The sequence below is a fragment of the Crinia signifera genome, chromosome 5 (genome assembly GCF_055691185.1).
Source record: "Crinia signifera chromosome 5, ASM5569118v1, whole genome shotgun sequence".
Taxonomy (NCBI): domain Eukaryota; kingdom Metazoa; phylum Chordata; class Amphibia; order Anura; family Myobatrachidae; genus Crinia; species Crinia signifera.
In genome coordinates, this window is record NC_139221.1 from 302,984,912 (window position 1) to 303,011,046 (window position 26,135).

At 45.1% G+C, this 26,135-nt stretch overlaps 1 protein-coding gene across 3 annotated transcripts in view; it reads left to right on the plus strand.

Annotated features, from left to right (window-relative positions):
• The window catches only part of CDK14 (cyclin dependent kinase 14), a 505,408-nt gene that overhangs the window by 456,168 nt on the left and 23,105 nt on the right, over window positions 1–26,135 (plus strand). The gene's annotated exons all lie outside the window — the stretch shown is intronic.

Below are 26,135 nucleotides of genomic sequence, written 5' to 3' on the forward strand. Positions count from 1 at the left end.
ATATTGAGCCAGAACTGCATTTTTGTGTAAAAAAATGTAATTTTTCATGTTCACTGCCCAGTTGTATCAAAATTGGTGAAACCCCTGGGGGTTTGAAATGTACACTATACCCCTAGATGAATTCCCTGAGGGGTGTAGTTTGCAAAATGGGGTGACTTGTGGGGGGGTTCCACTGTATTGGTGCAACATAGCACCCACCATTCATTCCACCAAAATCTGTGCTGCAAAATCCAAAAATCACTCCTTCCCTTCTGAGTCCTGCCATGCACCCAACTGGTACTTTTTGGTCACATGTGAGGCATTGCCGTACTCGGGAGAAATTTGGGAACAGATTTTGGGGTGCTTTTTCTCCTTCATACCTTCTGAAAATGAAAAATTTTGAGCCAGAACTGCATTTTTGTGTAAAAAAATGTAATTTTTCATTTTCACTGCCCACTTGTATCAAAATTGGTGAAACCCCTGGGGGTTTAAAATGTACACTATACCCCTAGATGAATTCCCTGAGGGGTGTAGTTTGCAAAATGGGGTCACTTGTGGGGGGGTTCCACTGTATTGGTGCTTGGGGGGTCTTGCTAATGCGACATAGCACCCACCAAAATTCCACCAGAATCTGAGCTGCAAAATCCAAAAATCACTCCTTCCCTTCTGAGTCCTGCCATGCACCCAACTGGTATTTTTTGGTCACATGTGAGGCATTGCCGTACTCGGTAGAAATTGGGGCACAGATTTTGGGGGGCTTTGTCTCCTTCATTCCTTGTGAAAATGAAAAATTTTGAGCCAGAACTGCATTTTTGTGTAAAAAATTAAATTTTTCATTTTCACTGCCCAGTTGGACCACAATTGGTGAAACCCCTGGGGGTTTGAAATGTACACTATACCCCTAGATGAATTCCCTGAGGGGTGTAGTTTGCAAAATGGGGTCACTTGTGGGGGGGTTCCTAAATTTTAGCATCTTATGGTGCCTAGAAACCTACATGGTGCCTAAAAAATAATCTCATAAAAAGGAGGCTCCAAAATCAAGTAGTTGCTCCTTCTATTATGAAGCCTGTGGTTTGGTCAACGTGCACACTAGGGCCACATATAGGATATTTATGAAAACAAAAGATTTGGGGGAATCAATTTTTAGTCACATTTCTCTAGTAAAATGTACTGTGTTCCTTAGAAAAATGTATTAAAATTGCAAATCTGCAAAAAAAAAAGAAATTTTGAAATTTCACCTACACTTTGTTTTAATTCCTGTGAAACACATAAAGGGTTAACAAACTTCCAAAATGCTGTTTTGAATACTGTGAGGGGTGCAGTTTTTGAAATGGCATCATTTATGGGGGTGTCTCACATACAAGTCCCTCAAAGTCACATCAGAACTGAACTGGTCCCTAAAAAAATCAGTGTTTGAAATTTTCTTGAAAATTTGAGAATTTGCTATTCATATTGTAAGCCTCCTAGTGTCCAAAAAAATTAAAAGGAAGTTGAAATAATGATGGAAACATAAAGTAGACATATGGTCTATGTTAGTTATTAACTATTTTGAGTGGTAAGATTATTTGTCTCACAAGCAGAAAATTTAACATTTTGCAAATCGCTAAATTTTCCATTTTTTCACGACATTTTGGTATTTTTCACAAAAAAACACAGACTGTATCGACCCAAATTTACCACTAATTTGAAGTACAATGTGTCACGAAAAAACAATCTCAAAATCACTGGGATAAGTAAAAGCAAAAAAAAGTTATCCCCACTTAAGTGAGACATGTCAGATTTGAAAAAAATGGCTCTGTCAGGAACGCAAAAACTAGCTCTGTCAGGAAGGGGTTAACTGCCCTGACTGTAAAGAAGTTTTTCCTTGTAAGGGAACAAAATCTTCTCTCCTCTAGTCTAAACGCATGCCCCTAGTCCTTCCTCAAAGCAAAAAGGGTGCCTGACAGTTCCTTATATTGGCCCCTGATAAATATGTACATGTTTAGCATGTCTCCTAGTAAATGTCTCTTTTCCAACATAAACAATCCCAATTTGTCCAATCAGTCTTCATAGCCTAAATTCTCCAACCCCTTTATTTGCTTTGTTGCTCTTCTCTAGGCTTTTTCAAGTTCAATTATGTCCTTTTTGTAGTGCAAGGCCCAGAATTGTACTCCATATTCTATATGTGGTCTAACCAATGCCTTTTATAGTGGCATAATTACAAAGGACATAAATTAATTGGAACAGGTACAGAAATGTGTGACTAAGCTACTAAAGGTCTAAAATCACTAGAATACAGATATAGGTTAACCAGGCTGAATATGTTTTCACTGGAGAAATGGAGGTTGAGAGGTGATATGAATAGCATGTTCAGATACAGGATTGGGAATCATATGGAACTGGGAGATGGTTTGTTTACTAACAGGCATATAGTTAGGACACGCGGGCATGTACTGAGGCTCGAGGGAAAGGTGCCAGAAGAGATCCAGGTGTGGTATAGGGTTCCGACAGTTGGGATCCCGACAGTCATTAGCCCGACGTCGGGATCCCGACTGGCCGGACTCAGACAGCACGGCGAGCGCAACAAAGCCACTCGCCACGCTGCAGGCACGGTTGCTCACTACGCTCGCCACCTATTCTATTCTCCCCCTATGGGGGTCGTGTACACCCAGGAGGGAGAATTGCCGGTGGCTGTCAGGAACCCGTCTGTTGGTGTTTTAACAGTCGGGATCCCGACATGGGGTAAATGACTGTCGGGACCCCGTCTGGCACCAGAAATTCCATACTGAATTAAGAAGAGGATTCTTCACCATCAGAGCAGTAAAATTCTGGAACTCATTGCTGGTGAGGGTGATTACAGCAACTACTGTTAATGAATTTAAAGCAAAACTGGATCCATTTTTGGCCACTAAGGGAATCCTATAGATATGACTTACTCAAGTCAGTAGTTACAAGTCCGATAGGTTGAACTCGATGGTCTTTCTTCAGCTTTAATTGCTATGTTACATTTGAGTCCCTCATCTCCATATACCTTTTTATGCACGTTAGTATCTGGTTATCCTTATTTGCTGCTACATAACAATGAGCACTACACACCAGTTTGTTGACAATATGGACTCCTAGAGTGTTGTGTCACCTGAGATGCATAACCTTTCATTTTGTTTATCTCTTTTTATCACCCTTGCATTTATCTCTTGTTAAGGCTTAATACATCTGTCCCATAGTATCAAAAGCCTTAGCAAAATCCTGGAAGAAATCTACAGCATTTCCATTATCTAGGCCAGTGTTTTTTTTAACCACTGTGCCGTGGCACACTAGTGTACCTTGAGCTGTTAAGTGTGCCCCCAGATCTAGAGATGCCCAAACCAGTTTATAGCTCAACTGGTCTCTTTTCATGTAAAGGGCCAATGTATTTTATATTTGTTACCTGTGGGGACCAGTGTGATTGTTTTTTATATGGGGCTAATACAGTATTTTTTTATTTATTTTTCTGTGGGGCCAATGTGTTTTGCACTGTAGGAATCTCATGGTGTGCCTTGGCAATTTTAAAATCTTTTTTACCGCAAGGTAAAAAGTTTGAAAATCACTGGTCTAGGTTGTTGTTGACGTCTTCATAAAAGCTTATTTGATGCAATCCCAGCCAAGCCCGCGTGGCTTAATGCAATAGCCGCCAATATTTACTCTACACAGGAAAAAAATATTTGGCCCCCCTTGCAAGGCAACATGGTTTGTTCCAAATACAACGATACATCAGAATCTTGTTATAGCTGCCATTGTGATGTATGTAAAATATAATGTGCTATCATACATTATTAACATGAAAATCCTTCCAGATTACTGTACAGTGTCACCCCAGCATAGTAAGACTCGACCACTGTGATGCCAGTGGAAATTCCCAGTGGGCCCCACTGCCTGAGGGCCCAACCCCTTTCTCAAATGTCAGGTTCCAGACTTTGCACTCAAATTATGCATTGTTATTTAACGAGAGGGTACGTTACATGGTCTCTAATGACTGCCCTAGCCTCTGCGTGAGCTGCCCTCACTCTGTTGTAACTGGCCATACCCCTTAAGGATGGGTCCCTGACACTGCATTTCCCAGAGAGGGCCTTCATGACTCAGTCTGACACTGCACCCCAGACACCAAGTTGTCTGGTCATACTTCCCAGCTGGTTCTTGACTGCACCTAAAATTGGGTATGACCTTCTGTTTAGGGGGTGTGATCTCAAGGGGAAGTCCGTCTCTTAAGCCATGCCCCATTTTTTTAATACTGTGATGGCATGTCAAGCTCTCTGGGAGCTACTGTGTATGCCCCAAGACCCTCTCTCCCGTAATTAGATGCACAGCGCAAGCACATAATCTATTTTCTGCTACACTGCTAAGCAGGGCAGGGGGTGAGAGGGGCCTCTCAACTTCCCCCAACCGCGGAACAATGTGGCCCACAGATGGGAAGTCAAGACACAGAAGGGACTGGCCTGCCAAATTTGGGACAGCTAGGAGGTACCGTATGGCTGTTTCATGAGCTGTGCGGTTGATCAGCGATATTCTGCCATATGTTAATATGCAGTTTTTTATGTACTATAACATTTTATTTATATATTGAATAGACCAGAAACATTTTTTTTTTTTATAAAAATATTAACTCTTGTTTTTAGGAGAACATTGAACCCTGTATATATTTTTGTGCCCGCAAATACCGATTTGCCATTTTTAAATTTTAGATAAATCCCAAGTAAACAACGTTTAGGTCTTCAGGCAGCTGAACGTCCTCTTCACATGTTTGGCGGTGTAAAGAATAGGGACAAAGCAAAATGTAATTCAATGTGGCCTGATTAGACATGCATTAATGCCTGATGGGACTGAACAAAGGCCTTTCCACAACAGTGTGCTAGCCATCATCAACACTTTCAGAAAGCCACTTCTGTGTGAAGTCACACAATGCGTCCAGTGCATAGAGGAGCCACATGTTTTAAACATAAATTTGCTTTTCATTCATTTGCAACGTTAAATGATCATAGTTTAATGTTCTACTAAAACTGCGCGGTTCTCTACATAACTGAAATATGTTTGCCGTTGATGCTTTTCGTCAGCAGTGTTTACAAACAGGAAGTGTTTTTCTTTTTTAAAAGTTTCTTTTTTTTAATTAAATCTTGGTTTCCTCCGTTGTGTAGTTGTAAGGTTTAGGGCTTGCTTGATTGACTTAGAAAGTGGGGCATGGCAGTGTAATGATTTCACGCTCAGTAGTTAGCTAATAAGGACCATGGTTATTATTTACTGAGCCCAACTTGCAGGCAGGAAAAAAAAAACGTATTGTGTTAGGCCAAGCAGCTTAAAGAGCTTCAGCACCCCGAGTGCGAGGACGATTGTTTGTGCCCAGCAGGTAAGGAATAGATCCGGGGAAACTCTTGTTATATGCAATATGCTGAGTGGCCTAAGTCGTTTGTACGTTTCAAACATTGCAGCGTTTTGCTGCTCGTGAACAAGTTGATCAGACATAAATCTTTTTAATTAACTTCTGTCTGTGTTTTAACCTTAATTCTGCATGACAGTCGTGTCACTGAGCTTGGCGCGTTTCATCGAGTACTTTGGTCTCCTCGGAAAAAAAAAAGTATAGCAGTGGGAGAAAAACACTTTGCACAAGTATCTCGGTAAACATTTGCATATTACTGTGTCCTTCACCCTTTATTCTGGAGCAATCCTGTATTGCATTATTACATTTATGATATGTCAGTATAGTATAGTATAATATAACATACAAACAAATGTATCATTAATTAATAAAAGATTTCATCTGAAATGTTTTTGAATTATGATGCAGAGATCATCTAGAGAGGATGTGGTTAATGGTCTTCCCAAAAGGTTTTTGGGGTGCTATTGTTATCTTGCAGCACATGGACCCCCAGTTAGTGTACCGCAACCTCTCACAGGCCTCTCTTCTCAATTACAATCATAGTCCATAGATGTAGAGGTTATGTCAGTTAGAATATACGGATGGTGTAATGGTTAGCATCACTGCCTCACAGCGCCAAGGTCATGGGTTCCATTCCCACCATGGCCCTAACTGTGTGCAGTTTGTATATTCTCCCCATACTTGCGTGGGTTTCCTTTTGGGTACTCCCGTTACCTCCCACAATCCAAGAATATACTGGTAGGCTCTTGTAGAATTTGTATAAGAACGGAGAGGAGAACGTATATAGGGACTTATTAAGTGAAGGGTAGATGTATGAAGCAGTGATGGGTGAGAAGAACTGAGACCAGAGTAGAAGGGGTCAATGGCATCCAATCAGCACTGAAGTAAAATCTTTAATTTGCATAATATAACATTTTACAGAGGAGCTGATTGGTTGCCATGGGCCACTTCTACTCTGGCTCACTTTGCCTCCCTTATCACGGCTTCATACAGTACATCTACCCCTGTGTCTCTAATATGTAATAATAATGGGTAAACAACACGATCTGATATATTTTGAATGTCAAATGTTTTTTTGTGGTCCCTGGTTCAGATTATGTGTAAGTTGATGCAGTGTTGCCTGCCTGCGGGACTGAACAAGTCTGCCCCTCTCAGTTCCTGCTCAAGCATCCGGTAGCCATTTTTGGACACAGGCCTTGCGCTCGGATTCCAGATTCCAGAATCTTCCACATATCTCTCATGTTACCAGATTAGCAAGTTCGTAGTCAAAACAGAGGTGAAAAACCACTTCATGAATACTTGTCACATATGTGCCTCGCTAATCTCCCATTGTTGGATTCCACATGAATGGGCTGAAACGGCAGAGCTAGGACAAGGCGGATACAATGGCTGCTGTCTATACGTTAATATTTCCTCATTTAATGTTTCCTCTTGATAACTTTAAGCTTTGTATAGAATTGTGTCCTCTTTTATATATGTATCGTGGTAGACGCGTCGCAGGGTCAAATCAATGACATTTCGTTATTAACAATAATGCGCTGCTGTATGTGAGACACATTTATCTGGGAACATTCTGGGCCAGATTCTCTAAGCTTCAAAAGTGAGTAAATGGAGAGTGATAATCAGCCAGCCAATCAGCTCCTACCTGCCATGTCACAGACTGTGTTTGAAAAATGTCAGACAGGAGCTGATTGGCTGGCTGCTTATCACTCTCAATTTAATCACTTTTGAAGCTTAGAGAATCTGGCCCTCTATCTGTAAGCCCCTCCATGGTGACTTTGGGCCTGATTCAGACCTGCGAGCATACGCAGCCTAGCAAACAGGTCAGCGCCACCCTGCCCAATGCTTGCTGCCTGAATCCCATCACTGGCATGCGAGGGGATCTAAGAGAACACCATCAAATGATTTCTCTCCCCTTGGGTAATAAGTCAGTCAAAACTGACTTTTATTTTGGCCACAGATCGCTGAAAAGGGAGCGGGTGCTGACAGCATGTGATATCAACCATCCGCCCCACACAGGCATCAACCCGCTTGCATTCCCAGGGGAATGCCCAGCATTTTCATAGGGACTCCGTGACCTCCCTGTCCAGAACGAATGGCTGAATGAGTGTGAAACATGTGCAAACCCCCCCACCCATCGTACAACGGGCCGAATTCGGACCCGAGCAAACAGGTCTGAATCGTCCCTTTTATATGAATAGGCCCCTACATGGTAGCACTGTGTGTGAGGGTTTTATCCATTAGTGGCGGGATGTTCAAACATCCGCAGCCCAGCTCCGCCCCCCTTCGCCGCTCATCGCCGACATAATTATTGCATATGCTGTAACATATGCAACAATTATGGCAAAGGACAGCTCTTGCATTAAGAGCTTATCCTTTGCGGTGAGAGTCAGCGGGTCCTGGCGGCTCCCTTACCCGGCACTGCTGCTGCGCCGGGCTCTCCTCCTCCCTGCACCCGGAAGAGGATCATAGTGCAGGGAGGAGGAGGTCACAGGTCCGGGCAGCACATCTCTGTGCTGCCCGAACACAGGTGGGGGGGGGGGGGGGCGGTGGGGGGCAGCGGAGGTCGGTGCGCGGCGGTGGTGGGTCGTGTTAGAAGCCCATAGGCTTCTATGGGGCATCGCCACATTTTTCTGGAGATGCCCCCCATTGCGGTAACCTGGCGGGAGATGCTTATCTGGGATTTTACAGCATTTTTAATTTAGAGAATCTCCCCCTGTGTGAGGCATGTAAAAACTACGGCCCTCCAGCTGTTGTGAAACTACACATCCCAGCATGCCTTGCTATAGTTTTAGCATTCCCTTATAGCAAAACTGTGGCAAGGCATGATGGGACTTGTAATTTCACAACAGCTGGAGGGCCATAGTTTGGACATGCCTGCGTTAGGCATTCCCAACTGACCTGCCCTGCAAGACTGCTGCCAAAAATTTGTTTATTCAGTAGCTTGTGTTTAATTTTAATTAAATAGCTCCTCTTCCTTAGATCATATTGTTGAACTACATGTTAGAATGGACTCTGGCTGTGTTAGTGCATGCTGGAATTTGTAGTTCCACAGACTCTTAAAGCAACATATATCAACATTTGCATGATGGGTGATGGTTGCCAGACATGCCCACACTGTGAGGGCTTGCTGGGACCTGTAGTTTCACTATAGTGTTTAATTTGTATTTGACTATTTAATATTACCCTGGCACCAACAACTCCAAAGGTTCCAGGATACACAGCGGTGCTTCTCACGGGATGCTGCTGTGCCCTAGTGCGCCCATGTTCCGCTGGCACTGGTTTTCTAGTATGACAGAGAGACGCCTATTAATTCAGCTGGGCTTAGTTGAATATTATGACAGTGGGGGGAAGCTATATCAACCCTTGGAGAAGGGGTAAAGTACTGTCAGTTTCTGTCATTTTTCAAAGAAGACTGTAAAGGTGCCCATACACTTGTCTGATTTGGACCGATTTCGCCCGATCCTGACAAATTGGGCCAAGAAAGTGGCCCAAATCGGTTGTGTTTGACATCCCAACGTGGCCCCTTGCATCGGGTCGGTGTGGGGAGGTTGGACGTCCTGCACATTAAAAAAACATACTTTGAAAAGACCGGCTGGACGCTGATTGGCTAAGAGAATTCAGTATGTTTTTAAATTCAGCAGTGCTTCCCACCCCGCCGCCCAGCCAATAGTGCTACAAGCTCCCAGCCGCCGCTGCCCGGATCCCCGCTTCTTTGATGCCACTTCCCAGCCGCCGCTGCCCGGATCCCGCAGCAGAAACTTCTCAGGGATTACATGCAATAAATTGCATGTGAAATTCGCAGCTTTGCGAGTCAACCAGTATGACCTCCCAAGTCTAAGGGGTACTTGTGGATTATCACGGCTCCCACGATGGCCATCGTATGCGGAAAAATCACATCGCATGCGATCGCATCGCATGCGATTTGATCGCATGCGATTTTTCACTGAAAAGCATCCAAATGCATTGGACTTAGTATGAAACATGTTCAATGGCCCCCAAATGGCATTTTTGAGGCTGTACCACCCCCACTATCAACGCGATCCAGAAGCGTGGCGAGCCCGCGAGGGGCGGCGGTACGCGTCCTACGACCTTTTCATACCCCCACTATCCACGTCGGCGTGGAGTTGAGAATAGAAAGTGTGGCGAGCGCAGCGAGCCACCGAGCCCGAAGCGTGGATAGTGGGGGTATGAAAAGGTCGTAGGACGCGTACCGCCGTCCCTCGCGGGCTCGCTATGCTCGCCACGCTTCGGGTTCGCGTTGATAGTGGGGGTGGTACAGCCTCAAAAATGCCATTTGGGGGCCATTGAACATGTTTAATACTAATTCCAATGCATTTGGATGCTTTTCAGTGAAAAATCGCATGCGATGCGATCTTGAAAAAACTGCAAAAATCGGTAAAAATTGCATCGCATCGCATGCCACTATATATGGCATGCGATGGGAGCCGTGATAATCCACAAGTACCGTCTAAGGGACCCACATTAAGAACTCCTACTAAGAGATAAATCAAGAAATACGATACGATTACGATTCACTTTATTGTTAATACTATGTATCACATCAACAAAATATAGTTCTGTATCCAACTACTCCAACCCAAAAACACTTACAATCCATTCCTGACCGGTGACAGAGGGTTCTCAGCAACTGCACACACACACACACACACACACACATATACGATGAACATTGGCTCCCCTGAGTGAGCCTATAGTCACAGAGACTGGCCATGGCAGTACCGATGAAGGCTCCATATTTCTCTGAATTGTTACCACTCCCCATTACCTCCCCAAATGGTACCTTCCTGTCTTTTACTCTGCATTAAGGATGGTCATTGACCATCGATGATTCCTAATCAATTTGCTATCAGTGTGGCAGAACCACATGGTTTCCCTCCTTCCATGGCACACCATAACCGAATAGTTTTTGGTTTGATTTTCCCTAAGGTGCCGGGACATGGAGCATAGCTTCACCCCACACCCATAAAGCCCCGCCCCCAGGTTCTGATTGGCCGGCAGGCCACTCACTCAAATAAAATGGATGACCATTGATAGGTAAAACCATCTATGGTCATCCATTGCATAGTTTGCTGCCATCAATGACCGGTTGTACTCTTGGCATCGATTGCAACTATCAATGGCCACTTTCCCTACTTTGCATTTCAATTCTCCCTGCAAGCAGCATTGCAGAGTTACCTTGGTACGTGCATAGTTCCCATGGCACTGCATGCTTATTATACCGATAATCGCTCAGTTGCACAAACATCGGCATTGTATACCAATAAGAATCCGGCCCTATGTACAGACAATTCATTTACAGTACTTTTACTAAAATAACCACGATGTTGATTAAAAACAAAATAATTCAAAAGATGTAATATTTCTGCATCCATTTTTATTTTTCCCAAATACATAATTCAGATGCCCTCATGCATTGTACAGGTTTTCCCGAATCGCTCCTATATGCATATAATGAATGGTAGTCTAATAAACCCTCAGATTAGCCGCATGTATTATGTTTCCTTGTGGTTGGGGAACCCTTTGTCTAAGAGAACAGCTGTTCGGCTTTTACCCGGATCATCTTTGGTGCCAGCTGCCTCCAATGTGGGTGGGCGGTCGTACAGAGACATTAAATGTCATATTCCTATCAGATATACCCAAATATCCCGGGCATTCCCAACAATAACATATTTAAGCTGTAATTATTGTATCATTTATAGCTTGTTCTTGGTGGGGGGAAAACTATAACTCTACTTCTCACCATTGGTGTCCTGTAATATCTTTGATCACGGAACCCCAGTGCCAGATTTATGTGTCTCCATTATACACAGAATCTATTTAAAGTAGACTTTTCCAGTCTGTGGTATTCATCTATGAGCACTAGTATCATTAATAATCTATAAATATATATATATATATATATATATATATATATATTTATAAAAAAAATGGATGCACTCTCCAGTTTTTGTCAATGCAATTAAAAATCAGCTGTGTATTTAGTATTTGGGTGTGCTATAGGGGTCCGACAGTCATTATCCCGACATCGGGATCCCGACTGGCCGGACCCAGACAGCTTGGTGAGCGCAACTAAGCCCCTTGCGGGCTCGCTATGTATGCCACCTATTCTATTCTCCCTCTATGGGGGTCATGGACCCCCACGAGGGAAAATAGTGGGTGGCCGTCGGAAACCCGGCTGTCTGTGTTTTGACAGTCTGCGACATTCGGGACCCCGTCCGGCACCCTTAGTATTTCATATACATCAAGAATAAGGTTAGGATATACTCAACATTTCCGTCCATTAAGGACCTTCATCAGGAGGTAGACATCGCTTACAACCATCCAAAAAGAGCACAGCATGGACCACACAGCAGGTTCCTACCGCTGTGAGCACCACCAGTGACCACTCGACGGACCAAATGACTCCTTTGTATGCTAACAGATGTCATAACAGAAAGTGAAAGCTGTTTTTGAAGGGACTATTTCAAACTTGCTGTATATGATGAGAGGGAGCTGTGAATAGAGATCGGAGGTAGGAGCAGATAGGGACTGGGGGATGGGGTGGAGATTTCATGGGCTAAAAACTGTCACAGCTCAAAGGGAAAGTACATTGCAGAAGCTGTCCTTTTGATGGCTTTTAACTAGTTTTCATTTATTTATTGTTTTACATGTCAGAGGATTTAAATGTGTTGTGAGTCAGGTTAGCGTCACCCTGATCTTTAGAGCAGTGGATTGTTTGCAGTGCCATGAAACACTATTTTTATTACTTTACAGTATATATATATATATATATATATATATATGATATATATTGTGTTATGTATTACTCTGGTACATTGTACACCAGCTGATTATTATTTTTTTCCAGCAATGCGCACCCTAATGTAAAGTCCTGCGTACGCCTATAATGCTGGACGGTCTAAATGTCATTGTTTTCTTGTTTGGCTTATTTGTCTATGTACTCTGTACTTGGCGCTGCAGGTCTTGTGGCGCTATAGATATAAAGGTTGATAATAATATTAATGTGCACCTGTTACCTATACAGAACATTTAATGTATCCTGATGAGATTGTCACCTATCAATTCACTTTGAACCAATACCTCATTAATATTCATAAGACCTCATGAATATAAATCAGACATCATGAATATATCGTATTCTGGCTCAACTTAAAAAAATTGATGCCTTCACTGCGAGGCTATGCCCCAATATTTGACCCCCCTGGGCAGTGTCGAATTTAGGTGTCAGGCCGTCCATAGGTACAACATTTTTGGCTGCCCCCCCTCTTCTCCCCCGCCTGATGTAAATTGGATGCATCCAATATCCCTTATATGCAGCTCACAAACAAAGTAATGTATCTGACCTTCTCTATATACCCAGTAGTATATAATGCGTCTGTGCACTAACCAGTAGCCAATATGCAGTTCTAACAAAATACCCAGAGGGTTCAACTAACACGGCATTTGCTGCTACAGCTAGGAAGAGGCTTCCTGTGAACTGCACCACTGCATTAGGGTTCAGAGTGATTGTTGTTGGCAGGGTGGAGTAAAGTGGGAGGGACTATGCAAACTACAGCAACAGTGCACAGCCTTTATAAATGGAGACTGGAGACATCAATCACTCAGTCAGAGTCAGAGTAGCCACAGACCACTGCATACCCCCCCCCCCCGAAAATTTCGGCACGCCTACGGCGCGCAGCAGCAGCATCCCGCCTGCTGTCCGGCCAAAGTTGGGAGGTATGCACTGGTTTATATAACTAAGCGCAGGAAACCAACAGTTCGTCCCTGCTGCCGTCTAGAAGGGATACTCAACGGAAAAAATATATAAACAGATAGACAGCGCTAATGGACACAGTTATGGTGATTCAGTCTAGATTTAAAAATACAATATAAGTTTTTATTTTATCAGTATCTAAAAAACAGGGCACCGGCCGGTGAGACCAAATATCAAAACATTAATTATACATAATAAGGAGCTAAAAAGCTGTTTTCTGCTGTATATAAATATACAACAAGTCTGCTCAGTGAGCAATCGATATTATCCTGAGAATATCGGAATAGTGTGCTATTATCACTGTATTTGTTTGTTATTATGTATAATTAATGTTTTGATATTTGGTCTCACCGGCCGGTGCCCTGTTTTTTAGATACTGATAAAATAAAAACTTATATTGTATTTTTAAATCTAGACTGAATCACCATAACTGTGTCCATTAGCGCCGTCTATCTGTTTGTATATTTTTTCTTTTTAGCCACAGACCACCCTCCTGCAATCCCTGCTGACAATGTCAAAAGATGGCCATTCATACTGAAAGCAGCCTGTATGGCCAATCGGCTGCCTCCGGCGATTTGCGGACTCCCGCGAATCGCGCCCCCCCCCCACGCGATTCGCGGACCCCCCCTCCATGACCCGCGAGGAGGGGGGATGCTGTGCTGCCCCCCAGCAGGTGCCGCCAATAGGCACGTGCCTAGTGGGAAATCCGGCCCTGCCCCTGGGTAGATTAGGCACTAATTCCTTTTATATTTCACACCCCCTTCCCAATTCGTGTATTGCACTAACGTTTTTTATATACTGTATATATAATTTTTTTTTTTAATGATTCTATATTGGATATATTCTGATCCACGCAACATAAATTTGGGCATATTTCAGCTTTCCTTTCTGCATTCGTACACAAAGTCACTGTTGTTGTCTTTTTTTGCGCTTACAAAATCCGTATAAAGGGAAATATTTAACATGCACCTGCAGACAGACATAAAGCTGCTGAAATTCCTCCCAGAGATCAATATGCCAGTGTTCATTGTACGTTATGCTAATTCATTCCCTTCACATACTGTAGACTCGAGTTATCATTGATAAAGTTTTCCTGTGGAGCAACCACCGTCTTTTGTCTGCCTGTCATAGAATCAAATTGATGCCTTCCACATTTTGGTAGAGGTCATTATCCTGTTGCCTGGTTGCTTTGCCTCTGCTGAGTAGGTTAACTGCTTGTGGTCTTTTATCTAGATAAATGTTTTTACCCACACTTTATGCTTTACCAAGACTTTCCTCTGAGATACAATGTAGCTGAATTAGGGAAGACGAAATGGCTTGTTTCTCGCACAATTGCACAAAGCCACAGGACCCCAGATTCTAAACTCCTTATCGGAAATAAAAATAGTGATAAAAGGAAAACCACGGGAAAACATTTCTCCGCTGGCCTTTTTTTTTTTTTCTAAATATATTTTTTCATGCATTACAAGACCGACTCGCCGTGGTGACAATCAAAGCCGGATAGTTTTGAGAAACAAGTTTATTATCTTAACTGCGCTCGTGACGACTCTTCCTTTCCGAGTGGCCCCGATGTTCCGTGGTTTGGGGTCTTTTTGTCTTTCATTTTTTTCTTTCTATCACTTTTCCAACAATATATATAAACCTTAAAATTGCCTCTAATTATGTCTTGGAAGATGAGTGGTAGCTGGTTTGGTTTTTGTAGGAATTGCTTTTTTACATTATTTTTTATTTACTTGCTGGAACAAGAACACACAGACCTGTCAGAGGTACTGCGGCATGCTATGTGTGTCAGCTTCAGTGTGCGCTCCTAATAGTGTGCTGTAGCTGATTGTGGGCCAGATGTACTAAGACCTGAACAGTGATAAAATGGAGAGTGATAAGCCACCAACTAATCATCTCCTACCTGTCATTTTTCAAACACAGCCTGCCACATAGCAGGTAGGAGCTGATTGGCTGGTAGTTTATCACTCCCCATTTTAAGACTGTCCGGACGCTGATTGGCTGAGAGAATTCAGCCAATCAGCTTCCGGACAGTCTTTTCAAAATCCCACCACCGATGCGGGTTCCGGGCAGTGGCGGCTGGGAGCTTGTAGCGCTATTTGCCGGGCGGCGGGAAGTGCTGCTGATTTTGAAAAGACTGGCCGGATGCTGATTGGAATTCTCTCAGCCAATCAGCGTCGAAACAGTCGTTTCAAAATCAGCAGCGCTTCCCACTTGGCAAATAGTTCAGCGCTACAAGCTCCCAGCCGCTGCTGCACATAGGTATTTGGGGGGCCCCTGCTAATGTTCTGCCCAGGGGCCTCCGCCAATGTTTAAACAGACCTGCCTGTGTCTTGTGTTGATTGATTTGCAAGTTAAATCAATTCAGCTCATGACTTTGGCTACATTTTAATAGGTACATTTTACAAAGTTCTAAAAGCAGAGATTAAGACACAGTCTTGCTACCCACGTTTCTTTAAGTAAGTGACTTGTTATCAAGGCAATTTGTTTTAATTTTCTATGCTAGGATGGTTATAGGGTTTAAGGGGCCTATTTATCTTTATAGTGATAAATGCCCTGGTGAGATGGGTACAGAATAGCTATTATGCTTACCATGCCAGGACAGCTGCACTGATAAACCTAAAGCCGGGCACACACCTATAGATTTTATCTATCCAATCAAATGGACAATTGTCATTTATCCAAGACATACCAGATTTTTTCCCACCAGGTAGATTGGGCAGATAAATCGTGTGTTCCCCACCACTTCTGCAAATAATAGTAGCAGCAGAAGTTTATAGTGCAAGTATCGGTCCTGCCAGTGGCGTAACTGTAGCTCCGCAGCCCCCACAGTCGCGGCGGGTCTGTGGGGATATAGTCAGGGCTATTTTTCAGCATGCTCCAGCAGGAACTGAGGCCCTTATTCTAGTTCACTCTTTCTGACAAAATATTTCTTAGATGGACAAAACCATGTGCACGGCAGGTGTAAAACCCCACCCAAATCTATTTATCTCTGCACAAGTAACACCTACCTCACCTGCAGTGCACATGGTTTTGTCCATCTAAGAAATATTTTGTCAGAAAGAGTGAACTAGAATAAGGGCCTCAGTTCCTGCTGGAGCCTGCTGAAAAATAGCCCTGGCTATAGTTACCCGCTGCTGTCTGCTGGTACCTGGCCTGCCGTCACGGTCCCATCTCTCCCAGGCCCGACTCCTGCTGCTATAATGAAAAGTGACACTTAGAAAATGGCTGCCCCCATACGAGGCAGCCTCCTCTAGCATCCTTAAAAACTGTCTGCAGTATGGGTGCAGCCATTTTCGAAGTGTCACTTTTCTTTATAGCAGCAGGAGCCAGCGCCGGGAGAGACGGGACCGTGACCGCAGATGGGGTCAGTTTGGAATGGCAGTTGGTGGCTATTTCTGTGGCTCCCCTATTTGAATTTTTGGAGCTGCCACTGGTACCAACAATCAAATGTCAAATATTTACAGCTTAAAAAATAGCACAACTGCAATGTCCCCAGTCGCTACTTTGTTTTATGTTGAATAGGGTCAAATAGGATTGAAAAATTGGCTCCTAAGGCTATTTTCCCACTGGTATTCTGCTCTTGACAGTGGTGGCAAGAGACCACAGTTGTTTGGACTTATTGCTAGGTAACAGCTACTGAACTTTAAAGCTCTTTACATAATTTCTTCTTTATATCTACCATTCTAAGCCTGAATATATTATTATACTGGTTGTAGCTTCGGAAGAAAGATACTTATTAAATTTAAAAATCAAATAACCACAAACTGAACCATTAAACGCAACCATATTTTTCAAGCCTAAAATTAAAATATTATTGCGAACAACATGTAATATATAACATAGACAAAAATGCAACGCTTTGACAAACTGAAATGCTGTATGGGCGATTTACTTACATTGGAGGATCCTTCCACAGGGCCTGCACAGAGCTTTAGGATTCACATTATTTGGACCATACGGTATGTACGAATTGTTTGGCCCTATAGCCAAGTGCACAGATTACATGGGTGCATTTGTGGTTTTCAGATGACAGATACAGTAGTAGATATCTGTGTCCAGGAATAATCCCATTTTATTTTTAATGATAATTCTGTAGAATGTGTATCAATTTGGTATATGCAGGGGTAAAACAGAGGTATTCTTCAAATATAGCACAGGTTGAGTATCCCTTTTCCGAAATGCTTGGGACCACGAGCATTTTGGATAAGGGATTTTTTTAGATTTTGGAATAACTTTTTTTTATATACTTACCTGGTCCCCTGGTGGTGCCCCGATTGTCCCCCAATGTCCACTGTGGAGTTCAGGATCCTCTTCAGTGGCATCTCCGGTCCCAGTGGTTGAACAACAAAGCAATGGGTTTGAGGTGCGCTATTATCAGCAGCTGGCAAGGGGTAGTTACTCCCCTAAATATTTGTTTAGATAAACAGGGTTTGCCAGCGGTACTTTCATGGCGATCCACTGGTGGGTACTGGATATTTGGGGGGTGAATTGGGGTCCCTTTAGTTGTAGATGAATCACAGTGTTCCCAATATATATGCTCAACAGCTCAAGATGCCCTGATGGCGACCACTTGGCGTCTGGCGTGCTTTTAGGGATTGGGTTAGATATCCCGGAATGTAAATTCCGTCACTTTACCAGTCTCTGGTGGTGGTGCGCTAAATGCTCAAGAGTTGGGAGATAGATCGCAGGTACGTAGATAGGTCCCAATAATTGTGTCATCTCAACGCGTTTCGAGGCTTCCGAGGAATCTGTTTTCGCCTTCCTCGGGAGCCTTATTTGATGGATGAGCGGTGCACATTTATTCACTCTTTCACCATTCTTACGGTCTTGCCGATATAAAGTTTGTTGCAGTGACATACTATAATTTAGATTCGCAATTCAATCGTTGACGTAGTATCTAGGGTTTTACCAGTCATAATGTACGGACTATTTACGCATACAGCGCATTTATAAGCTCCTTTTTGCAAACTCCGCCATCAGGCAGACTTGCTGGAAGTGGATCCCACATCTGAAAATGTTATGCGTTCTTTCAAATTTCGACTTAGTTTATAGCGTAGTAAAGGTGGTTGTTGACAAGACTCGCTCACAACGGGTTTGGATTGTAAAATAGGCCCATGTTTATTGATTGTGTCACGTACAAGATCTGAATGAGTCGAGAAAGTACTTGAAAATATTATCAGCAGTTGTTGCTCCCGAAAATCCGGGAGAGGCAAGTATGATATACAGTATATTTATGCAGTGGCGTAACTACTGTAAGGCAGCCCCAGCTGTCGCTTGGGGGAGCAAGCGGCAGCAGGGTCTGTGTGGGTGCCGGCACCCGCTCGGCACACTGACATGCTGCCCACTGGCTGAGCACCGGAGGCGAGTCAGCCGCAGCGCGGGTGCGGCCAGGGCAGAAAAGCTACATCCCCCCCACTGATTCAATTGACTGTACACAGAGCCGGCTATTGGCTACTGTGTACAGGATGGGAAGGCGGATGGGTGTGCTAGAGCGGCCTGGGATGCATCGGAGCCAAGGGAAGCAGCAGTATCTGCTGGTCTCTCTTCCTCTCTCCTGCTTCAGCTACTCCATTATAGGTGTGACATCATCACGTCACACGCTGGGGAAACACGCTGGAGAGGAGCCGGGGGGGGGGGGGGGCGGGCGCATCACAAACTTTTTGGCAGGGGGGAGCAAAATGTATAGTTACGCCACTGTATTTATGCGACACAAATGCACAGCCTGAATGCAGCACAACAGTATTTACATTTTAAAGGTGTTATTTATTTACAGACATAAGCTACGCTCCTGCCCGCCATATAGCCCACATGGGACTGACCCCCTAACAAGCAGCGGAGCAGTTCATATTTTAAGCAGCATAAACTTCATTTTGCCTCCCTCGGTGCATTCACTTGTTTGTCTGAAGCAGTCATTATTTCTAACACTGTAACCCATGCACTATATCGTTCTTGGATATCTGCATCTGGTGTTGCTTAGCTGGCTCCACCACAAGCTGCCGGCTTTGTAACTTCTTGTATTGTGGCCCTTAATGAGGGAACCTGTGCGACTTAGACCAGGATTTTCCATCTGGGAGTTGTCACTTATTTCCTCTCTGCGGTGAGAACCCGACGTCTTGGTTTCGGTAATTATGTGCTGTAAGTGGGCAAGTGACATTTCTATTTATAATATGACAATGCACATCTATCAGCTTTCCATTTGGCACAAGTCCTGCACTTCATAACAATGCGGACTCATTAGCGTCAGGAAAATAAAAACACATTATGAACTTGAGCGCTGTTGAAAACAATAAACTATTCTCATCTTATTTTTTGCCTTTTTTTGCAGATCTTACATAAGATATCGAAGTCACTTAAGGGCCTTTTTAATAAGGCCCAAAATGTGGCATATTCTTAGAAAATGACTGTTTCTCAGGATTGCCACATTTTTGAGCACTGGGTAGATTTATCAAGTGGTTTTGCAGAAGATGTTAAGCCCCATACACACTAGGCAATATTGCTCACAATGGGCGGGATGTATTAAAATACATCGCCGCCTGCCCGCCACGATGCCAGCGCATATGTACTAACATATGCGTCTGGCATCGCCGTGCGGTGACGGAGACCCCCACCTGTACTGTGGTGTGCGAGGGGTCTCAGTCATCTCCCTGCCTCACGCCGGGGACAGCTAAGCAGGCTGTCCCCGGCGCCTCCTCCTCCCCCCTGCAGCCGGAAGGACGTCCGGCTGCGTTACTATGGGGAGGAAGGGCTTACCTTCCGGGTCCAGGCGGACCTAGACTAAGGTAAGCCAGAGGGAGGGGAAAGAGGGGGGGTCGATGAGGCGGCGGGTTTGCGGTGGAGGCGGCGAAAAGAAGCCCATAAGCTTCTATAGGGTATCACCACTACAATGTGGTATGGTGGCGGCAGGGTTTTAATACATTTTCCCCTTAATACATCCCGCCCAATATCACTTTGAAAGGGCTTCTTGTTAATGACCCCCTCCCTCGTCCAGCATGTTCGGACGAGGAAGGTCCACATTAACGATGGCCATGCTGCAGCGGCAGCACGGCCGTTTCTCCCCCCGCCGCCCTCCTGCTGCCGCTCACCTAGGAGCTGGCATTGGGAAGTATGTATACACTTGCCGATACCTCCCCCCCCCCCCCCTGCTTGGTCCCCGATGCCGCCAATATCGGCGGGGGCATCGGCAAGTGTGTATGTGTCTTAAGAGATTTCTGCTGAAGTTCACATCTTTAATATTCTACATTTAAGGGCTCATTCAGGTTTGTTAGCAAAGGAGGAAAACACACAATTGGGCAAAACCATGTTGCACTGCAGGTGAGGCAGATATACCCAATTCTAGATATCCCTGAACATACATCAACCACACCTGCAGTGCAACTTGATTTTGCTCAGTTGTGTACTTTTTTGCTTTGCCAACAAAGCTGAAATAGACCTTTAGGCGCAAATATACTGATGGGGGTTCTGGTGATGTAATGACTAATGTAACGCACACTTGTTACCAGGATTAATGAATTAAGTGATTCTGTCCTATGGATCTTTGCTTAATAACCCTAGTCGTAGACCACTTGGATGGGAAACCCAGCAAGAGTTTAAAAATACATGAAACCCCCCCCCCCCCCTTACAAGTAGTGGAGGAGTACCTGTGATTACCATTTCCATAATAGGAAGGAGGTTTATCCTAAAGGAGTTCTGGCTGGGTTTTCTACAGTCCTGATTTTAGGTTCTTATTGAGACGATCATAATTTGGAAACCTAACTAGGGGCTGGTTACCACTTAAGGACAGCTTCAAGGCTGAAATCCACAAATCTCCACCTTTATGGAGGTGATTGATTGATTATAAGGTATAAAACTGTATATAGAACATTCTCCTCTGTATAGACCTCGCTTTAAGGTCTTTTCTGGAGTTGTACCCCTGATGAAGTCATTTTGACGGAACGCGTTGGTGGCTTTGAATAAAAAGACTATTGTCCTGAATGGAGTCTACGTCTCATATATATATCTATATAAGGATTGGATGATTATATCATGTTTTAAATGACACTGGGACACCGATAATGGGGTTTTTACCGCATTTCTGTGTTACAGAATCGCCCCCCAGTGTCATTTAAAATCGGGGTTTTTACCGCATTTCTGTACGCTGTATTAGCCCACGGCAGTGTTAGCGCTGCGGAGGGAATCGCCAGCAAAAACTGGCGATTCCCTGCAGAAGCCTATGGGCTTCTTACCGCAGCGCTGTTTGAGGGATCCATCACGGATCCATCCCAGCATGCCCTGCGGCCGGCGCGTCACTCTGCGCATGCGCAGATGGACTCCCGGGTCACAGACCCAGAAGTCCAGTGCCGGCACCGCATCACAAGGGACAGCTCTTATCGCAAGAGCTGTCCCTTGCGTTAATAACGGCATATGTTACAGCGTATGCCGTTATTAAAATTGCAGTAGCCGGCGAAGGGGGCCGCGGATGTTACAACATCCCGCCCATTATATTCTGGCTGTGTTGGGTGATACTGATAGAGCGCACTCCGATAAAACCCCTTTTTTTCTACATTTGTTGCTCTATCTCTCACTAACAGGAGAGTCTTATCGGAGGGGCTGCCTGGAGCTCTAGAGCATAACGGAGGCCATATTCTTGTTTCTATATTATAATTTATATGTAAGAATGAATTGTTAATGACTCATAATGAGATTCTTTTGTCCTGTAGGTTGTAAGCTCTACTGGGACCTACACACCTAATAATTTAGGGGCATTTTCTAAGCGATCTCACTAGATGCCCCTATATAGCTACATGTGTAGGGGCGATAGTGATATCGCCGTCCCACGCGTCGCTGTTGCCCCGGCGTTTCATATCCCTGTAAGATCGCTCAGAACGCTCAGCAGCACATCTCCCCCGTGTGTAGGCCCCTTAGCATTGCTGTGGTTCTCTGTGTAGTATATGTAATCAGCCAGCACTTAGCAGAGAATGGAATGTATTAGTAACGGAATGTACAGGATAAAGACATGGGGCCAGATGCACTAAGCTTCAAAGTGATAAAACTGAGAGTGATAAACCACCAACCAATCAGCTCCTGCCTGACATATTTCAAACACAGTCTGTGACATGACAGGTAGCTGATTGGCTGGCTGTTTATCACTCTATATTCTATTGAAGCTTAGTGCATCTGGCCCATGGTGTTATGACGTACACTGAATAGGGTCCCTAAAGCCAGATGTATAGACTCCTGCACCTAAACAAACACGACTTCAGGCTCCTAAGAGGGTTATGCACAAATGTACATTGTTTCAACCTTAAGTTTAGACTGACGCATAATCAATATGGTGGAGTTTGCGGTCGGAAATGCAGTAAATCGATCACGCCGTCAGTGCATATACTCCCCAACTCTGCTTCTGTGCTGGGACAGACAATAACACAACCACACCTTGCATTCAATGTGCTTGTGCTTTGTGGATCCTACTAGTGGCACCCAATAAAGACGTGCTGCAGCTGACGGCTGTGAGAACACAATCCTACTACGATATTTGCACACAATCCCTCTTAATAATAGATGACGAAGGAGCGGATTGGACCTAGCGGGAATAAACTTTCATCAACTCTATTGTGTTTTTAAATCTATAAAAGACATCTGCTCTACAATAGCGTTCCAGCCAAACTGGGTGTTTGTTATGTTTTATTCATTCAAGCACCAAGTTTTATTGCTGCTACCTCGCCGTTTACTTTTCACAAGTATAGGGCGAAATACTGTTGGGGTGGGAACCTTCCTGCAACTTTTACTAAGGATCGGACTTTAAAAAAAATAATTTATAGCCAGTTTAGCCAATTGAACATCAAGTAGCTTTAGGCATAGACGGAAGCTGGCTAATGTGGCATATTTAGTAAAAGTTGCAGGAGGACGCACACATGCCAATTACCTGGAGCAGTCTGCCCTCAGGGAACCCCTTTAAGGCTAAGTTATAATAAAACACAGCTGGGTGATATAAAATATCATTTTCCTCTTGCAGACAGCTCTCGTGCTGCTGATAACACGCAGGGAAATGATACCTCACGCTGCTGCCCCGCTCACACATACAGCATGACAAACATCTCTGCAGCCTGCCCAGGCCTGTCCGGCATGTTTAGCCCCTCGCTCTGAGGTATCATGTGGATTAAAAAGTGGAATATGTTTAAAGCCTGTCAGCTTATTGTGACACGCAGCAGGTTATGGGCTTTGCAAACAAATAATTACCAGACATTATATGTTCCTCGGAGGGGAAATAAATCCAGGTCTTATGTACTGGACTGTAAGTGGGATTTTCTCTCCCAGGGTTCATATAGGTTTAACTGTTAAAATGGGTTTGTGACTGTAACTTAACATAGAAACCTGTATCTCTCTCTCTCTGGACGGGATGTATTAACGTACATCGCAGCCCCTAGCCATGCACCCGCCGCGATGCAAGCGCATACGTACTAATATATGCAGCTAGCGATACCTGTAATTTGGTTTGCGGGGGTCTCTCCTTCACCTCCTGGGTCTGCGGTGGTTCCCGGTGTCTCCTCCTCCCCCTGCAGCCAGAAGGACATCCCCGGCTGCAACATGCTGCTGGGGGAGGAGGAGCAGGACAGGGAGGGGGATGCGGGCAGTGGGCGGAAATAGAAGCCTTAGGGCGGGGTATTGCCACCCAAAAGACGATAGACAATACCCTGCCCGCCGAAGAAGGTGCGTCCGGGTTTTGGTAAATAGTGACAGCCCAACAGCCTAGCGTAGTGACTCGACGGCAGACCGGCTCTGTCCCAGGCGTCCATAGCAAGCCTAATGAGCGCCTCTCACACAGCGCCGGTAACTGCCAGATCCCCTGCGCTGGCGGACGCCGGCGGAGAGACGGGATCATGTGGGGGCGCCGACGGAGAGGCGCTCCATCTGTCTGTGATGCAGGTGCGTCTCAGTAATTATTGCGGCAGGGTACGTCAACCCTGCCTGTGTCCGCTTCAGGGAGACGGGGTTAGGGGGTTCGGTCGCATGTGCATCTTGTGCACAAAGGGGGTATGCAGGCACAAGTGCGTCTCATGTACAATAAAGGACGCATTTGCCAGTGCTCCATGTTACATTCTAGCAAATGCCTCCTTTTCAAACCCCCACTATCCACACCAGCCCGAAACATGGTGAGCACACGCGTTACGTGTCCCCCCGTCGCAGGAGAAACCCTGCTAGCTAGCAGGGTTGAAATACTGGGACGTTGATTCACACCAGCGCTAGTCGCGGGTTGTTCACGGGCCCAACCCGGCAATTCAGGCTGGTGTGAAAGGGGTATAAGTAAGATCTTGATCAGTGGTGTCAAACTCATGGCCCTCCAGCTGTTGTGGAACTATCATGTCCCAGCATGCCCTGCCACAGTTTTAGCAATCCATTATATAAAATCTGTGGCAGGGCATGCTGGGACGTGTAGTTCCACAACAGCTGGAGGACCATGAGTTTGACACCACTGATATTACTTATGCCCCTTTCACACCAGCCTGAATTGTTTGTTCCGGGTTGGGCCCGTGAACAACCCGCGACTAGCGCTGGTGTGAACCAACGTCCTAGGATTTCAACCCGGCTAGCTAGCAGGGTTGCTCCCGCGACCAGCCCAGGATAGAGGCCGATGTGAAAGGTACTTACCTGGCTTCCCGGTCCTGGACGGGAACTTGCTGCTGCTGCTGCCGTGTTGCAGCCTGTTGTTCTGGGGACACTTAGCTGTCGGGTGCTGGCCATCCCCGCTGCTTTGGTGCCGCTGCCTACCCATTGCTGCCAGACCGCCCGTCGCTATGGGGACTCGGAGCCCCTGCCCTCCGCTGGTACATGGAGTTGCAAGGTGCCCCCATCTGCCGCTGCCTGTCGCCATGGGGACACGGAGCTCCTCCCGCTGTCTGCACTATCTCTCCCCGCTCACACCAGAAAATGCAGGGACTAGGCTGGTGTGAAAGGGACCAACCCGGGAATGTCCCTGCATGATCTGGGGAATGTATTCCTGGGTAAGTCCCTGCATTTTCTGTTGTGAAAGGGGTATTAGCAACAACTGCAATAAATGTAATATACTGCTGCTGCTTCTACTACTACTAATGCTGCAAATCTATAACTACTTTGGGGCTGTTTGTACATTTGGATGTAGGTCACTTTAAAGTCTGTGAGACTGCACTGGATCACTGTGACTGGCAGTGACTTCCTATTGGAATTCCTACCTGCCAGTCACCCGCAGTAAGGCAGTCCCATTAGTAGGAGGGCCCTCCCTCTGGCACTGCCAGTCCTGGCTTACGATAGACAGTGAGCTGGCTTCCTGCAGAAAGCCACTCCTTGCCTTATGTGGGGTACACACCAGGACGATCCACTCACAATGCACAATGTGAGCGGGTCGTCAGTGTTTCTTCCGACCTACTCGATGTCGCGAGGGGCACAACCCGCTCACAATGGTGCAGGTCCGATCCGATGGCGACCCGCACCCGGGAATATGGACGTTTCCAGATCCTACCCGTGCATCGGATCGGTATCGGTCCACACCAGGACAGAAAAGGGCCCAATCACCACACAATCTACATCCAATCAGTCGGAATTGGATCTAGATTGATGGGATCGGACCCTTGTCGTCCTGGTGTGTACCCAGCATTACTGTGCAGCCCTATCAAGCTGCTCTGGGCTGCATGCACACAACCGTCACCGCTATTGCTCATGCTCTAGGCCCGGCACCTGTCAAGTGCATTGTGCAGGAGCTAGGACCCTGACCAGCGTGGGAACACGGAGGGGGAGACCCAGCAGAGCCCCTCCTACACTCTTGTTGGAGCCACCGCTGCTATTGAGTCATTTGAGCGCCAACAGTGATACGGTATAGGAGAGATGGTTTAGGTATGTATCAACAAGTGTATATAGCAGAACTTAATTGTGGGTAATTTCAGATTCCAAACAAATGTTGGTTTCTGAGAAAAAAAATCGATGTGATTTTGTATAGTTACAATATGTTTTCTGAACTGTTCCCAGACCTAACTATTTTTG